This window comes from Halichoerus grypus, chromosome 2 (genome assembly GCF_964656455.1).
Source record: "Halichoerus grypus chromosome 2, mHalGry1.hap1.1, whole genome shotgun sequence".
Classification (NCBI taxonomy): domain Eukaryota; kingdom Metazoa; phylum Chordata; class Mammalia; order Carnivora; family Phocidae; genus Halichoerus; species Halichoerus grypus.
The window spans coordinates 185,530,872-185,542,981 of NC_135713.1; the positions used below are offsets into that span (position 1 = coordinate 185,530,872).

General features: G+C 53.3%; 1 protein-coding gene across 1 annotated transcript in view; it reads left to right on the forward strand.

The window, feature by feature from the left end:
- HOXB3 (homeobox B3) overlaps window positions 1–12,110 on the forward strand; it is a 56,061-nt gene that overhangs the window by 30,489 nt on the left and 13,462 nt on the right. Inside the window, exon 2 of the mRNA XM_078065618.1 lies at window positions 623–800. The gene's annotated coding sequence lies outside the window, so the exon portion shown is untranslated. The remainder of the gene's footprint in view (window positions 1–622; window positions 801–12,110) is intronic.

The window sequence follows — 12,110 nt, forward strand, 5'->3', positions numbered from 1 at the left end:
GGTCTTGTGGTGGGCCAGGATACCACCACCCACCCGCCTCCAAAAAGCTTGGGGCTCAAGAGAGCATACGCAATTAAAAGTCGTTTTTCGGTCCCGTCTCCCTCCAGAAAATAAACATAGCTGATTCCACCAGCACGTTTTATTGTTATTTCTTTTGTATTCCTCCGGCTTGCAGCGCCCCCGGGGAGTGTGAGGCTGGGTAGGGCCCAGGACACACGGGCCGGTGTCCACAGCGCGGGAAAGGGCCATAGAACGGCCCTGTTGAAATGCTGCTGGAAGCCTCATAAAAAATCGCCCGGACCTGGAGACTCAGAGCGGCGAGCTTTGTTTCGGTCGAATCTCGGTGTGATGTTTAGCTGCCAGGGGATGCGGCTTGCCCTTAGTGGAGGGGGAAATAGTTCTTAAAAAGCATATGCCCCCCCCCGGAATGTCTCTATAGAACCAAATCAAAGCTGCTCCTTGGAAGGTATGAATAGAATAAAAAAAGATTTCTATGGAGCTTAAAGTTCACAGCCATTCTGTGTAGACAAGAGCTAAGAAAAATGTGAGAATTATACAGAAAACCATTAATCACTTCTTTTCTTTAAATACGTATCCTCTCTCCTTTGTTATTATTCAACAGCAAATCTCCGCAGACCGGCTGTTGGGGGAAAAAAGTGTTAGCTGGCTCTCCCGGATCTGCGAGGGGGAAAAAATTTGGAACCATAAAGTTGAAAACTTTTTTCTCTCAGTTTGGAAGAAGCCCTTCATCATGAATGGGATCCGCGGAATTCAGGCCAGAGGAGGCGAGAGGCGCAAAGGTAACAAAGCCCCTGCCTGGGCTGTCTTTTTTTTTTTTTTTTTTTTTTTTATCGTTTTATGAGCTTTTTTACAAAGGGAAGAAGAAACTCTCTCGCCTCCTTCTTTTCCTTTTTCAACTTTCTTCGCGGGGTTTTTTATGGTGGATGCTTGGTCAGATTTGCTGCCTTTTATGATGACTGATGCTTGGGTCAGAAGGAGAGAGAGAGAGGCCTTGCACCTGGAGAGTGTTTGAACTGCTTGGGACTGAGGTGTCAGGGCCCCTGAAAAACCCCAGAGAAGGTTGTTTGTGAGGCTGCTCAGAAGTGCTTTTCAGGTTTTGGAAAATGCAGGCGGGCCTGGGGAGGTCCAGCATGTGTGCGTGTTTAGCGACACGCACATGTGGCCCGTGTGTTCTGTGACTTCGCTTGTCTACACTGGGGGCTTGTGTCCCATATGTCTGTTTACCGGGGAGATGGCACTGCTGCCTCCTGGAAAAATGGAATGCAGTTCTTGGATGGAATGCCCCAGGCTTGGAGCAGGGTATAGGTAGACGTCTTCATTTTTTTCTTTCTTTCTTTCTTTTTGTGTCTAGCTTGGGATTCTGGACTAAATATTTGCAACTCTGAAGCAGGAAACTGTTCCGTTTACAGGCAAGGTTCGTTGATGCCGGAATCTTCCTCTTCAACTCTGCCCCCCCCCCCACTTCTTCCTGGAGGCTCAGTGTTCAGTTTGGTTTCCTTTTGCTCTCTTGTTTTAGGGGCTCTGTTCCCCCTTGTGGGGCCCTGCTTCTGGGGGCAAGGGAGCCAGGGGGCTCTGCCTCAGACCTGAATGTGCTGGCCCTTTTACCCTGGGGCTCACTGTGGGTTTGGAGGCAGGAGGCTGGCAGGAGAGAGAGTTCATGGAGAGGCCACGTTTTCTAGGCGATTAGCTCAGTATTAGAACCACAAAATGACCTCGGAAGCCCCTTGACCTCTCTGAGACTGGACAGTGTGCTGGCTCCTGGCTCCTGACTCCTGCCCAGGAGGGAAATTCACACCTCTGCCGGGAGGGGTCCTTGGGCTGTTGTGTGGCCCACCTTCTGCATCTCCCTCCAGCCCCCAACCCCTTCTTTGCTATCTGGGAATTTCTGGATTGTTTTTCTATGACTGTCCATTGGGGAGAAAAGGAGTAAGCATTTTAGCTTAGGGGTACAGCTGGGGGAGAGAAGTAGGGTGCTGATCCGGCCCTCTGTGTAGAACTCCTTTCCTAGGCCAGGTTCTAAACGCCCCCCCCCCCATATCCAGCTCATCCCTCCTTCTTTCCTCTTTCTCTTGGAGGGAGCTGAGGGAAGAAAGACAAAGGGAGGTGAAAAGATAGGTCCATAGGGCTTCAGAGGGCTAAGGGAACAAGCCCCTGGGTTCTAAAGAGGAGGAGGCACCCCCCCCGCAACAGTCCCTTGGAGGCTACTTTCTCTCAAGGTCTCATATCCAAATCCACAGCTTCTCAACCCATTTTCTGAAGTTCCTTTGTTTAGGAAGCTATTCCTATAATCACTTATGCCCTCTTCCCCTAATCCCCAGTCCCACCCCAGCTACTCACAGGACCCATGGATACCTCCCTACCAGAGGAGCAAGAGAGATGCGAGAAGGGTCAGGATAGGCTGTTCTGCCCATTTCCAGGGACAGCTCTGCCACAGTAACCAAAGTTTTAGCAACTTTTAATTTTAAGAGATGGGTGGAGAATTTGCTAACATGGAGCCTTTCCAAATCTCTGTTCTACTTGATGCATCTTAAAATCCACACCAGCAGCCATTCTCTTAGGAGGAGAAAGAGACAAAGAGAGACAGACAGACAGGCAGGCAGACAGACAGACTGAGACTCCAGCTGAGAAGAGAGGAAATGTTCCTTCAGTTAAAACTAGGAGAGACAGAACCTTGCTGGGATGTGTGTGGGGTGTTGATTTGCATTTTGTAAATTGTCTCCTGTAACTTGGGGACTCTAACTCAGGCAAGAAATAACAGGCATCGGTGGGTACCATGTCCTTTGTCCCTGAATGGCAGAATACACCCAGGGGCTGGAGGCCTCGGGCAGGAGAGGGAGTGAGTTGAAAGGGAGCTGGGCCGCTCCTGGACTGCAAATGTTTGGGGCTCATGTAAGATATGCACCCATCACTCATAAGGGCAGAGAACCAATTGTGGGCCCTCTAGAGGCCCAGGTGAGGAAGCTGTAGTCACCTGGGACTTTAGGAGCAGCTCTCTGCAGTGTGAGGGGTCCATCAAAGGGAAGGAGGAGGGAAACAATGGAAGGGAAGGTTGGGGTTCATTCCAGGGTTTCAGCCCCATAGGCGAGAGCCTCGAGATTTCCCTTTTCCCTCACTCCCAGACCCCCAGTCTTTTCAGGGCTGAGCACCTCCAGCAGGCTCCCCCAGCTGGATGGGCTCATCTTCTATAATTCCAGCGGCACTCCTCATCTTTGCCCTCTCTTCCCTCCAGGTCCTAGGCCCTTCCCGTTGGCCCTCCTATTTGCACCTCCGGGGGCAGAGGGGCTGCCCCAGTCCTGCCAGAGCCCTCGAGGCCGCTCCAGCGCCCGTGGTGGGTCTCCCTGGGAAGAGTGGCCAGCCGGGGAGGGGAGTCTGGTTGGAAAACAGAGTTGGGAAGTTTCCCAGCGTGAGTTGAGCGCTGACGGATTTGTGATCAGCCATAAAACCGGCGCGTTCAGATTCGTAAATCAATCTCGCCTTTCTCACAGAATGAACGTTCGCTTTATCGGCAGCAAGAAAGCGCTCCGCTCGCGCTCAGGCTCTTGTTTATTTGAACATGGACATTCCCAGGATCCGAAAAGAGTGTGGGCATTTTAACAGAACCTGCCTGGCGTGCCTTCCTGTCATTCTGCTGTTCTTTTTCTTGTCCTTAAAGACAATTTCTCGGTTTCAGAGATTGCTGTCTTCCCATGCTCCTGCCTATTACTTCCTTTCTGTCTGTCTATCTCGCTCTGTCTTTCCTTCTCTTTTTTTTTCTTTCAGACTATAGGGGACTGTTTTCCCAAAGGGGACCATTTTTAATGGATTTGTGGCCAGGACCTTGCAAGGAGTTGCCCTGACTGGAGCCAGGCGCAGGGCCCACGTTGGGAGCAGACTGAATTCAATACCAGTCTGTGTTTTGTATCTGGACAATCAAAGCCGACCACCCCCCTACAGAGTGCGGGCCCCGCCGGCGCCCCACCCGTGCGTCGGGAGCGGGGACTCCGGAGGAGGAGGCAGGGGCCGCCTGGCCGCCCCAGCTGGAACTTACCAGGGCCGGCGGGCAGGGTGACTGTTTCTTTGGGGGCTGCTAAGGCATCTGGGTCCTCAGCCTTCTCCCCATTGAGTTGTTTTTGGTTCAGGCCTCTCCAAACAACCCGGTGGCGACCCCTCGGCCCCTGCTCCCCTACCCTAAGCCGAATTTATTCTCCTATCCTGCCCCTCTGGCGGCGCGGGCCAGGCTGCGCGCAGAGCTGCTGAAGATAAGGCTGGGAATGTGCCAAGCGGGGCTTCTTCAGGAATGTCTTTTCTGCTCCCCTTTGCACTCCCACCCCTCACGGTGGCCCAGGACTCGGCTTCTGGTTGTAACTGGTCTGCTTGTTCTGGGGCCAAACTGTAAGTGAAGGTTTGGGGGATTTTTTTGTTTTGTTTTGTTTACATCTGGGATGAAGGAGTGTGTGTCCCTTTCTCTAGGCCTAGGGAATGGATTGCTCCTATAGTCCCTGTGTTTAACCCTTTATTATGAGATTCCACACACACACACACCCCAATCTTTCCCCATCGATCAGACTCCATTGTCTGCTGATTGGGAGCTCAGAATATTAACACCTGGGAAATAGGGACCCCGGGCTGCCAGGCCGACCTCAAAGCCTCTTTCTTCCCTCTCCTTCCTCTCTAGTTCAAATCTTCGGCTGTCTTCACTGGTGTGTTAGGGGTGGAGGGGGTCACTGATATGGGGTGTGACATAGGTAGAGAGCTACTGAGTGTCCACTTCTTTTGTGTAGATACTTTAGTCTGGCGTCTTTGTCTCTAGAGTGTATTCTCAGTTGGTCACTAGAATTTGTTTCCCTGTGATGGTAATAACACAACGGAAAAAAAAAGTCCCCCTTGCGGTTATTCTCAGCTGTGGGAGCCCCAGAGTAATCTCTTCACCCTGTCCCTTTTCTGCCCCTTCCAAAGGTACCACAAAAGAGCAGAAGGAGAATTAAAGCCAGAAGCCCCATTCTTTATACATATGTAACTTGGACTTATGAAGTGTTTGTTTTGAAGCTAGTCCCTTTAGAAATGTTGTTGCTTTTTTAGGAAGAGGGGAGTGGGTCGCACTAAAATCAATATCCTAGGAGTGAGAGAGAGAACTGAGTTGGGGGGAATCTTGATCTTAAAGGATGCAGAGAGAAGAACTGGAAGCTGAGAAATCCAGGGGCTTGGAGCAGGGCTCCGCGCCCACCCCACCCCCACCCCCCAGACGCCCCTGCAGACTATTTCTGCACCTCCACGAACTAAGCAGAAGCAGGAGGAGAAGGGAGAGAGGAGAGGTGGGCTGTGGGTAAGTGTGTGTCTGGGGAGGGGAGGTTAGGGAGCTGTAGGTAGAGTAGGTATAGATGCGAATGTGGGAGAGAGAAGAACTCACTACTCTTCCATTGGTGGGTTGGGGGGAACCTATTTTGCAGGAAAATTTCTCCTCCTGAAGGGGAAGGTCATAGTGGTCCTTTGAGCCTGAAATCGAAAGACCCCCTTCCCCCTCCTGGTCACGTGATTCATTAAATAATTAATGCCGAGGTTGCAGAATAGATATGTATTCGTCAGGAAAATCGCAGGCTCGGTCTCCCTGTTTCTGACGTGCAATTCAACTGTCCTTTGAAAAACAAGCCTGTACCCCGAGAAAAAAAAGAGAGAGAGGGAGAGAGAGAGGGAGAGAGAGAGAAAAAGAGAGGGAGGCAGCAATAAAACAGCCCCGCAGCCGGAGCCACACCGCGGGCTGGGGTATTGTAAGTAGAAGGGATTTCTCACTACCTACCGCGTCTTCTATGTCCATGTAAATTTATTGTTTGTTATTAATGTTATTGTCGTAAAATGTGACAAATAGCCATCTTCATTTCCTGCCATTTCTCTTCACACGGTGTTCTGTATGTTTATACCCATTGAGGCATTGCATAGAGATTTTAGGAATATTCCTCTTCTCTCTCTCTCTCTCCCCCTCTCTCTTTCTCTGTCTCTCTCTCCCTCTCCTCCAACCTTTTTCTTGATTTATAGCAATATGGGTGTCAGCTTCTCGACCGGCATGCCAGCCATTGTGTGTGTGTGTGTGTGTGTGCGTGCGTGTACGCGCGCGTCTGTGTGTTTGTGAGCAAGTTGTGTTGTTTATGGCCACGTCTTCGATAAATCATTTCTCACGGAAAATGATGTGGAAGCTAGGCTATTTCTGCGGCCGGGAGAGACTCGCTCTCGGAGCCACTTCCTCCCCTCTCTGCTCTGCTCCCAGGAGTTGGTTATTTCAGACGATTTGCAGTAATATATCAGCAGTTAATATGAAAGCTCTATGGCTGGAGGTCTTAAATTACAGCATCTGTGATTATCAATTAAGGCGAGATTTGTATAAATTTGGTAAACCAGAAATGCCTCATTGGCATATAAACCCAGTCAAAGACCACGACCTAATATAAAAATTATATTTGCAAGCCTGAGAGAGCCAACATTCCTAAAGCAGCAGACAGAGCTTCATTTTTCAGCGGTTCCCCTCCAGGAGTTTGGCTGCTCTGACTCCAGCCCAGGGTAAAGAACCCAAATCTGAAGGCAGAAGGAGCCTGGGGGCAGGAGAGGTGGAGGCGGAGGGAGAAATGGCTGGAGTTGAAGGCAAAGATTTTTGTAATCAATGGAGACCAAATTGAAGCCCTCTGCAATGGGAAGGGGGCTGGAAGGATTCAGTCATCGTACTAAAGTATCATCTGTAGGATCGATGTGTATGGCACGGTACCGAGGGTGGAGAAGGAGCTCTCCAAATTGGGGGAGACAATGGGGGCAGAGGGTGAAGGGCAGGGAGAGAAGCTGAAAGCTCCCCACCCTACTGGCTAACAAAACAAGGAAATGAATTCACACCCCAGTAGCCTTCCTTCGACCTCCTGAAACAAAGAAAGTTTCCTCAGCAGTGAGGGACTTTGTGTTTGGGGCTAAAGCAGGGAGAATTTCTCTAAGTTTTTCTGGAAAAGAAATGTTCCAGGAATCAGGTGGTCCCAGAAAGTTGGTGAGGGTTCCAGGACATAGGGTGTGTTCCCCTCCGTAAGCCCCCCTCCAAAGAGGGAGCAAATGGGGTGCAGATTGGGAGGGGGAGAGCTGGTAACTTTCCCCTTGGGTTTCACGTGGGGGTCAGTTCCTCCCCATTAGGGAAGAGCCTAATGGTCAAGAGCAAAGCCAGAGGTAGCTTCTGGGGACATTCAACACTGTACCCCAAAGTTGTGATGGATGAGGAGCAGAGGGCCAGAGCCTTTGCCAAGTAAGGTCCAGGCCGCTGGCTTTTCCTTTTCTGGCTGGAGCCCGGCCAAGTGACTTTATAGCTACTATTATCCGTGATATTTAACTCTGCCTGCTAGTGTAAACCTTCGAGGAGAAAAATTAGAGTGACGCCGCAGCACTCAGGTGTTAATTATTCATGGCAACAGCCTCATGGAGTGGCGGCTTAGGCCTCAGTCCTGGAGCATCCAGGAGCTCGCTCCCATGCTTGGCTCCAAGGGGCGCTGAGCCCCATCCTTGTTACCTGGCAGATTTGTGGGTGGGTGGTGGAGGAAGCCTCCCAGATTGGGAGTATGGATTGAAAAGGGTTTAGGGGAAAAGAGAAGGAGAGGTCAAGACCCTAGGCTGGGATGGGTGTGGTGTTACCTAGTCTGGATAAAAGGAACTGGGGAGAGTGTGGATTCAGGGGCAGCTCTGATGGGACTGGAGATTGTGGGGAAGGGGGAAGGTGCTGGGGAAGGCAGACTTGAGGGATGGGGGCTCCAACCCTTCAGGCCTCCCTCTTTCGGTGTTGGAGAATCCCACACACACTCAGTGTGACAGGCGAGTATGTATTTCTCCCTTACCTGGGAAGTTGTGGGGGGGGATGTAAATGAGGGAAGGGTGAGTTCACCCCCAAAGCAGCATTCCAGAACTTAGGCCAAAGTCTTGGAATCCCTGAGAGAAGGAGGAAGGATTACCTCTTCCTTGGAGAGGAGGAGGGACACAAGAGAAGGAAGAGGGAAACCTGTGTTTTATTAGCTTCTGAATTCAGCCTGTTTTGGGGGATGGGAAACAAAAGAGGAAGGCTGAAGGATTTGCTCTTTGGGAAGGTCAGAGCTAGGGGGGTGAGCTGGGAGCCAGTCCTACAGGCCGCTACCCCTGTGTTACCAACTATCCTCCTTCTATGTCTCCCCTCCCCCTGCTGCCTTTGCCTGTGACATGGCGATCTGATCCCCCCTTTTCCTCTCCATTCTGTCAGCCCGCTTCAGGTCTTTGTCTCTTCTGGCCGTGGGGATACCCCCTCCCCTTTCCTTTCCCCAACTCACACTCAGAGTCTTCCCCCAGGAGAGACAAAAGCGGGGAGACCATCCCTCTCCACCATTATCTTTTAGTTGCTGGCTCCTTGCAGAATCTCTCCACGTAAGGCTTGATGCCCTCCATCCAGGCATATATCAGCAAGTTTGGAAAGACTTTGTTGTTGTTGTTGTTGTTTTATATATATAAACATTTGGTTTACTTAGCCACGAAGCACCCAGCCTCTTATCCGTTCTGCACATATGCACCCCATTTGCTTTTGTGCTGTTCAGGGGATGAGGTAGAACGTATTTGGTGGAAGGGGCTTTCGGAAAGCTGCTGAATCCATCTTCTCTCCAGACTCTGCTGGTGTCCTTCTTTAGGAATGAGAGTGTTTATCCCCATGCCTTTAAGAAGCTGGGCTGCCAATGCTTTAGCGATCAGAGGAATTGAATAAAAAGATGAGGAGAGAGAGGATGAAGGAAAAAGGGAGGGCCCCAGAGAGAGAACAAGCAGCAGGATCCTTTTCTGAGGGGAGAAGTTAAGGCAGAGCCCAAGGAGAGGATGACAGGGAAAATAAAGACAAAGGCCGGTCAGAGCGGCAGGGAGGCTGTCCTGGGACAAGGAACCCCACAACTTGGATGGGCACACACACACACACAGAGTTAAGTGAGAAGGAGGGAACTAGAAAAGAAACCACTCACTTTGCCCCCTTCTCTGTAGAAGAGAATGTCTTTGTGATGGAAGGATGTGTTTTCCCTGCAGATGAAAGGGCCCTGAGGCCAAGAGCTCCACATTGCCCCCGGGAGAGAAGCAGCCTAATAAGTGAGCCCAGAAGTGATTTCTGGAGATACTGCTAAGTCTTTCGTAGGTTCAGTTCAAACTTACAGAAGACAGAGAGGCAGAGTATGAGAAGACAAAGAGGCCGTGAGAAAGGGACAGAGACAACAGAGATGGTTAGAAAAGGCAGAGGGGGGGAGAGAGAGAGAAAGAGAAAGAGAGGGAGAGACAGAAGAGAGAGACATGTTGAAAGAGCCCAACCCCTTGGGGAGGCCAGGCAAGGGGAGAGGGGAGGGCTGCAGGGGGTCTGGAAGCTCCTCCAGACTTGGTGCTTTCTTTCCAGGCAGCTGCCCAAAGCCAGGGCTGTCCCAGAAGCAACTGCCTCTAGAGTAGGCCCTCCGGGGTGCTAAATCAGGTGTGAGGCAGCTAGGGTAGGAACCGAAGTGTCAGGGAATGGCCAAGACTGTCTTAGCCCGTCAGTCTCCTCTTCCACCACCACCATCAGTAACTTAATGGCTGGAATCTCCCAAAACAGAATTCCACTGGGGTGGTGGTGGTATTTGGGGTCAGGCGCTCACACCTGGACCCCGGAATCCTTCCTTGGCCTCTCTTCCCCCTGGCGGGTTTGGTCTCTTCTTTCCCTCTTTAGGGACGGGGAGAAGAAGTTGATCTACCAGCTGCCTAAGAACTTTCCCTTTCACCTCCAATCCACATCTCCTCCCTTGAACCCCCAGCATGAACAAACGGATGCTAACCTTACTAATCTCCTCCCTCCCCCATCTTTCAGGAAAGAAAAGGAAAAAGGAAAAAGGGAAAGAAAGTTCCTACCAGCCTAAGCAGCTTTAGAAAACTCCAGGGAACCTGGAAAATGCAAACCTTCTCGCTTCTCCCATCCGTCCCTTTACGCCCTCGCCCCTGCTCTCTGCCTCCACTGCGCACCCCCACCCCCATCCTCTCGTCCCGTCCTGCCCAGAACTCTCTCCCTTCCCCTCCCTTCTCCGCTGGGCCGGACATATGGAACCCATTTCGCTGGTGACATTGAAGAGCCGCCCGTGCGCCCGCCTTCCGCCATGGCGCCCCCGGCGCTCCCCGCGCCTCGCCGTGCCCCCCGTCATTCGCCGGCTCCTCCCGCACGGCAGCTTGGCCCGCTCTCGCGGCCCCGACCCGGCTGGGTGCCAGGCGCGCCCGGCCGCCCGCAGCCCCACGCGGGCCCTCGCCGAGGGGGCGCTCCGGCTGCTCCGGCCCGGACCCCGGCCGCGCCCCGAGCGCAGCCTCCGCGCGCGCCTCGCCGCCCCGCGGCCTCGAGGGCCGAACAAAGCCGGGGGCGGGGGCGGGGGCGGGGAGGGGGCGAGCGCTTCCGGGCCTCTCCCCGCGCCGCCCGCCGCTCCGGGGCCGCTGGGGTCTGCGCGAGCGCGATGCGGCGGGCTGCGGCCGGGGCGCCCCCGCTGGGGCCGAGGGACCCGGGCCTGGCAGTCGGCTCCCGCGCGCCCGCTGCTCCTGGCTGCCCGCGGCCTGCGCCCTAGCGGGAGTCCGCCCAGGTAAGTGGGGGTGCGGAGCCAAGCGGCCCGGGTCCGGCGAGGGGTGTGTGTGTGTGTGGGGGGGTGGCCGAGACCCCAGCCCCCAGGTCTCTCTCCTGGGTCAGGAAGGAGGCTGGCTCCGAATCGTGGAAGACAAAGATGGGCGCACCTTAAAGAGGCGGGTGGGTGCTGCGGGGGTAGAGGGATCCAGGTGTGCGGGGCAACGTGGAGGAATGTGGGGCTGTAGGCCCCCGGTGTGTGGACGGGAACCGCTTAGGGGATGGGGGAGCTCTCTGGCCCAGGAAGGGTGTTGGAGGCTCTGGAGGGTTTTCCAGGGGAGTTGGAAGCTGTGCGTCATGAAGGAAATGTGGGGGCATCTCCTGGGGTTGGGGGGACAGCGGGGCCCTGCTCCCACAGTCCAGCTGCCACCATGGTGAGCCTTTTAGCACCTGGCGGGTTATTTGAAGCTGAAACTACAAGGGCTGCGGTGAGGCCGGGTGTTAAACTGAGAAGGTAGGAGAGGGGGGTGATTTATGGCTTCAGAGAAGCTATGTTTACTCCCAGACTGCTCTGGAAACCAAAAACCAAACAGAGCAGAGGCGGGAGGAGCCCCTCTCCGAGGAGTGGGAGGCGATGCCAGGTTCATTCGCTGGGATTTATTTTCCCAGATGTGGGGAGATGGTGGGAACTGTCCCTTTGCGGGCGCAGGATGTGGTGGGTCTGTATGATGTATAAGGAGAGTGTGCAAGCATGCACACGTGGAGATGTGTTTGTGTATTGTGTGAGGCCGTTTGCACACCGGGGCACACGTGCGCTTGGGCTGGGGTCTGTGGGGGTGCAGCATCGCTTTGTGAGTGGGCACACAGGGAGCTGGGAGGGAGGCTCAAGAGTTCTCTGGTCCTGGTACTCTGATATGGTAGCTCTAGACACACTTTGCTGCCCCGTGCCCTCACCATGGGGTGGTGCTGGTCCCGAGTGTGCTTTCTTTCCTCCCACAGCCACATGCAGACAGTCCACTTGGCCTGGTCCCTGGCCCCTCTGTGCCATCTGCCCACGCTGCCTGATCTTCACTTTGAACCTTTAACTTTGCCATGGGAGGATAAGGAATTAGTGAGCATGGCTGCATGGGGAGGGGAGGAGGAGAGCAGAAAAAGGCCTGGGGTGGTAGCAGAGATCGGTGGTTTGACACTGGGCCTTGGCAGGCTTGGGTTCCATCATTACTGCTCGAATTTTCCTCCAAAGTCTCTGCTTGGGAAGGGGCAAGTGAGCACAAAGGGGAACAGAGCAAAGGAGCCATGCAGGATGCTGGGGGTTGGGGAGAGAAATATTTTGACCCCAGATAGTTATTTCCTCAGGCCAACTGGTGGCTCTTGCATTTCTGTCTAGAAGCCTGGCTTTGCCTGGAAATTGTTTTGCATTAAATTTTCTCAGCCGCAGAATTGTCTTTCCTCGCCTCCAGCTAAACTTGCATTTTTCCACCAGACACTTGGGCCCCGCACCAATGAAATCTGAGAGGAAGCGGCTGGGCCCTAA